The 6,000-nt window shown below is 47.3% G+C and overlaps 1 pseudogene; it reads left to right on the top strand.

Annotated features, from left to right (window-relative positions):
• The first annotated feature begins 221 nt into the window (after positions 1-221).
• Positions 222-2,853, top strand: LOC136994349 (olfactory receptor 6F1-like; annotated as a pseudogene).
• The last annotated feature ends 3,147 nt before the right edge of the window (positions 2,854-6,000 follow it).

The raw sequence follows: 6,000 nt of genomic DNA, 5'->3' as shown, positions 1-6,000 counted from the left end.
GAAAAAGGCATTTGTTCACAGTCTTTTGGCTGTGAAGATTTTGCCTGTCTTGTAATTCTCTGCTGTATGCTGTCACTACATGGAGGTAAAATGGAGATAATTTAGCGTGTGTGTGTGTGTGTGTGTGTGTGTGTGTGTGTGCATGCTAAGCCCGCTTTGTAGAGGTACAGTGGTGGCTGTGAGGGGGAAAGAAAAGCAGGAGTGCAAGCTGCCACTCCCTAATGGGTGGAAGGGGAGGAATCACCATCAGGCAATTTGATACATCTTGCAGTGAGTCAGGAAGGTGTTCATCTTCGCTTCTCTTGTGGAGAGACTGGAGACTGCCACAGCGAGAGGCAGTGCTTTCTGAGGCACTTGTCTAGAACAGCTCCAATAAATCACCCTCTTTCCTCTGTTTTCCTTCAGCCAAGGGGGATTACGGCTTCATCTGGAGGAGAGATGATGTTGCATGAAGAGAGTTTGTTTAGATCATTTCCATTGGCAGAGCTGGTAAGTGACGCCTGCCCAGGACATCTGGTATAGACTTTCAATGCCTGGCACGTTTAAAGAGAAATGCATTAAGGAGGATTTCTTTGTTCTAGCCATGTGAGATTTTGCATATATGTTCCTAAGGAGGATGAAAGGAAAGAAAGAGACTCTTCAGATGATGATTCAACCCCATCTGTCTTAGACACACCCTTGAGGAAGAGATCAGTTCTTCTCTGGAGGTACTGTTCTCCCTCCATTAACTGGAAGGAGGAAGTAGCTTAAACCCCTCAGATCAGCTGGCTTCTCAACAGAGTTATGTTGGGTGGGATTCAGCTTAGTGAATTTGGCCTGCAAAAGGTGATAGATACAGGGATGCCTCTGCCCAAGTTGACACGTCTGACTTGTCCACCTGAGCTGGTTGCTAGACTCCTACCCTAGTCCTCAGGGAGAAATTGGCACTTCTAGAGTGCTTTTAGCCATCTATATGAAACGAGGTAAGCCATGCCTCCTGTTTTTGTATCCATTGAGAAGGAAGGGACTTCAGCTGAGGCGGTCAGATATGATTTATTTTTATTATTATTATTGTTACTGTTGTTGTTGTTGTTGTTGTTGTTGTTGTTTAAATGTGGTCAGCATAGATTCTTCCCATGACTTTCAGATGGCAAAATTACGGAGGTGAGTCCTACACCTCCTGAGCAGCTATGTTGAGAAGCAGACCTAAATGGAGGTAATAGAGGTAATTCTGAAAGCTTCCAGTCCTGAGGACTTGGAAAAAGGTAAATTTAGGAGACCGTGAGTTCTTAAGTAACGCCTGTCATTCTACTCTGTTGTCCTGTGACACTGCCACTTCAGCCTGAAGCCCTTGTGATCAGCTGGCCTATAAGAGGTCAGAAAATCTTCTCCAGTGTCATGTTCTCCTTATCGTTTACTGGTACCTCAGTCTCATTTGCTGAAATCATAACTCAGTATTGTTTGCCCTGCGGAGTGCAGCTATGCTATTCCCTTCCTCTGTGCTACAGCCTTTCATGTAGGTGAAGACTCTCAGCCTGTTTTTTGCACTTCCCTGAACAGGATTTTCGTCTCTCAGAAGCCATTAGAGTCACCATGTTCTAAAGAAGACCCACGCACTTGGTCAGATAAAGAATTCTCCAGGTTCCTTCGACTGTGTTGCCTGGTCTTCAGAGTCCTATTCAACTGTCCAAACATAGGTATGATTTAGCTGACATCTTTAATTCAAGGTAGACAAAACCCTCCCTAAAGTATTGCAGTGCAGTCTCTTCCTCATGTAGTATGGAGCGCAGGTACAGCTTTTTCCTGCTCTGGAGAAGCTGTATTTTCAGGGATGGTGATCTTGTTTAATTACTGGTAGCATGTTTACCTGCCAGTAGGCCCAGCCTAGGCATTCAAACTACCACACGATCTTTTCTGTCTTGACAGATGGACCCCTGCACTTGGAGGGACATGGAAAACATGACAACTGTGCAAGAATTCATCCTTTTGGGTTTCCCAGGCACATGGCATTTCCAGGTGTCCCTTGTGGTGCTGTTTGCACTGATGTATTCCCTGACAGTAACAGGCTATGCATCCATCATAGCCCTTGTATGGGCAAACAGGAACCTCCATACCCCAATGTATTTTTTCCTCTGTAATCTCTCCTTTCTGGAGATCTGGTACATAACGGGCATTGTTCCCAAAGCTATGGGAGTCATGCTGGGGACTAGCCAGACCATCTCCTTCAGAGTCTGCATCCTTCAGTTGTTCTCTCTTCTCTCCCTAGGCTCCACCGAATGTTTTCTCCTGGCTGTCATGGCCTATGACCGCTATTTAGCCATATGTTACCCTTTGAGATACAACTCCCTCATGAACAATGTCTTCTCTGCTCAGCTGGCCCTCGGCTCCTGGCTGGGAGGCTTTCTGGCCATCTCGCTGCTGGCCTTTTTGACATCCAGGCTGACATTCTGTGGACCAAAAGTCATCAATCATTTTTTCTGTGATATAGATTCCTGCCTCGCCCTCTCCTGCACAGATACACGGCCCGTGGAGCTGGCGACCTTCCTCATCTCCATAATTGTTGTGGTGGTCTCCTGTGTGGTTACGCTAGTCTGCTACATGTACATCATCTCTACCATCCTGAGAATCCAATCAGCCCAGGGCCGGAAGAAGGCCTTTTCCACCTGCTCTGCCCATCTCACAGTCGTTACAGTATGGTATGGCTCCATTATATTCTTGTATGTCAAGCCGTCAGCCCAAAACTCCTTGGATCTGCACAAGTTTGTTAATATCTTTAACAACACAGTTGTAACTCCCTTGTTGAACCCCTTCATTTACACACTCAGAAACAAGGAAGTGATACAAGCTCTGGAGAAGGCGTTCCAGAAGAAGTGAAGGAGCTTATCAGAAGGCCTTGATGTGAGCAACAGACTCATTCCCCCCTGACTTCTGACCCCCAGAAGTTCCTCACCTTGGTGTAAGTGCACCTGGGCATCACAGGTGGCAACAAACCACCAGCTCCAGTGCAAGTTCATCTCAATCACCTTGCAGCCTGGGGTGAAGGATGGGGTGTAGCTTGATTCTCATGTGCCCACCTCCCTCTGGTCACTATAGGATAAACCTAGAGTGCCTCATAGCGCTCCAAAGACTAGCCCCTGAAAAGGATAAGATAGCCCACCCAAACACAACTCCCTGACAGAGCCGGAGGAGTGGTCCTCTGGTGGTTCATGCTTCAATTTGCTAAAGGCTTAACTTTGTCAGGAATTAATGTGAATCCCCTAAAGAACTTCAGATACCTGCATCGTTGCTTTGTGGAAGTGGACACATAGTCTCCTTTTTAATCTGCTATTGTCTGGATGTATCTATGCCACCTTCCTGTGGCTCTTTCATTGGATCATCCTTAGACGCAAGATGTATTTGACCATGGCTGATATCCTTAACAGTAGCCTTTATTCCTGGCATAAGACGATCAACAAAGTTTACATTCTCATTTCCTCACCACCCCTAGTTTCTCAATGTATTTATTAATTTTCATTAAAAATACTCAAAATACCATGATTCGTGCTAGGTGAGTTGGGACATGTCCACATCTACAGTGCCATGCCAGTCCTAAGCAGACCATGATTCCATGCATTTGTGGCTTTGTTGTGGAAACACTTACAGCTATTTTGCAAAGTCACCAGAGAACAGATTCCTCTCACTGGAAATGACAGAGGACTGAGAGGGTTCCTGGGTAGCAGGTCTGTCTTTACCCTCAGTGAAAAAAGATTAGTACTTCCAAAGGGCGCTTGCTTTTACCCTTCCTAGGGCTTTTATTTCAGAACAAGATGAATCATGCTCCTGAAGTTCCTCTTTCTGCACACTAACAACAAAGGGAGTCTGTGTGACCCCCAGAATCACCCCCAGAACGGCTGAGGTTGGAAGGGACCTCTGGAGATCATCTAGTCCAACCCTCTGCTCAAGCAGAGTCACAGTTCTCACTAGAGCAGGCTGCCCATGACTGCGTCCAGATGGCTTTGGAATTTCTCCAAGGATGGAGACTCCACGTCTCTGGGGAATCTGTTTCAGTGTACAACCACCCTCACAGTAAAAAAAGCTTTTTCTTAGATTCAGGCAGAATTTCCTGTGGTTCACTTCGTTCCCATTGCCTCTTGTCCTGTCAATGCGCACCACTGAAAAGGGACCGTCTCCATCCTCTTGACACCCTCCTTTCAGGTATTTATACACATTGATAAGATCCTCCCTCGGTCTGCTCTTCTCCAGGCTAAACAATCCCGGTTCTCTCAGCCTTTCCTGATATGAGAGATGCTCCAATCCCTTAAGTATCTTAGTAGCCTTTCACTGGACTCACTCGAGTAGCTCCGTATCTCTCTTACCCTGGGGAGCCCAGAACTGGACACAGCACTCCAGGAGTGGCCTCACCAGGGCTGAGTAGAGGGGAAGCATCACTTCCCTCAATCTGCTGACGACACTTCCTAATGCAGCCCAGGATACCATTGGTCTTTTTTGCCACAAGAGCACACTGCTGGCTCATGGTCAACCTCTGGTCCACCAGGGCCTGCACGTCCTTCTCTGCAAAGCTGCTTTCCAGCACGTTAGCCCCCAACCTATACTGATGTATGGGGTTATTCCTTCCCAGGTGCAGGACTCTGCATTTCTCTTTGTGGAACTTCATTAGGCTCCTCTCTGCCCATTTCCTGAGGTCCCTCTCAATGGCAAAACAACCCTCTGCGGTATCAGCCACTCCTCCCTGTTTTGCATCCTCAGCAAACCTGCTGAAGGTACACTCTGCCCCGTCATCCAGATCATTAATGAAGAAGTTGAGCAGGATTGGACCCAGTATTGACCCTTGGGAGTACAACACTAGTGATTGCTCTCCTGCTGGACTTCCTACTGCTGCTGGACTTTCCACTGCTAATCACAACCCTCTGAGCCCAGCACTTCTGACACTTCTCAATCACCTTCACTGTCCACTTAACTAGCCAGCACTTCATCAGCTTCTCTATGAGGAAGTTATGGGAGAGAGTGTCAAAATCCTTGCTAAAATTAGTATAGACAACACCCACTGCTCTCCTCTCATCCGCCAAGCCAGTCATCTGGTCATAGAAGGCTATCAGGTTGGTTAAGCGGGATTTCCACTTCATAAATCCGTGATGACTACTCCTGATCATCTGCTTGTTTTTCACATGCCTGGAAACGGTTTCCAGAATTAGTTGTTCCATCACCTTTCCAGGGACTGAAGTGAGGCTGACTGGCTTGCGGTTCCCTGGATCCTCCTCCTTTCCCTTCTGGAAGATAGGGGTGACATTTGCTCTCTTCCCATTCACAGGCATCTTCCCTGATTGCCATGACTTTTCAGAGAGAATTGTGTGGCCTCACAGTGACATCAGCCAGCTTCCTCAGCACTCATGAATGCATCCCATCAGGGCCCATGGGCTTGTATATGTCCAGTTTGCTTAAGTGATCCCTAAACTGATCCTCCCCCTGCCTCAATGGGTTTGGAGTCTTAATTGCTCTAGAATTCCCCACTGGTGCTCTGACATTCCCTGCATGCTCTGACAGTGTCCCTATATTCCTCCTGGGTCATCTGTCCCTGCTTCCACCTTCTGTATACTTCCTTTTCATGTCCGAGTTTTGGCAGCAGCTCCTTGTTCATTCATGCAGACCTCCTGCCACCTTTGTTTGCTTTCCTGCATGTTGGGATGGACCATTCTTGAGGTTGAAGGAGGAGATGCTTGAATATCAACCAGGTCTCTTGGATCCCTCTTCTCTCCAAAGCCATATCCCACGGGATTCTTCCAAGCAGTTCCCTGAACAGGCTGAATTCTGCTCTCCTGAAGTCAACGGCTCTGATCCAGCTTTCTTCCTCCCTCCCTCCTCTCAGGATTGTGAACTCCACTGCCTCGTAGTTGCGGCAGCCAAGGCTGTCCCCAGCTTTCACATTTCTGAGCAGTTCTTCCTTGTTTGTAAGTATGAGGTTTTCCTCTCCTTCTCAGCTCCTCAGTCACCTGTGTTAGGAAGTTATCATAATGCACTGCAGAA

Source organism: Apteryx mantelli, chromosome 28 (assembly GCF_036417845.1).
Source record: "Apteryx mantelli isolate bAptMan1 chromosome 28, bAptMan1.hap1, whole genome shotgun sequence".
Taxonomy (NCBI): domain Eukaryota; kingdom Metazoa; phylum Chordata; class Aves; order Apterygiformes; family Apterygidae; genus Apteryx; species Apteryx mantelli.
Note: the sequence above shows the minus strand (reverse complement) of the source record. Positions and strands in the feature narration are given on the sequence as shown.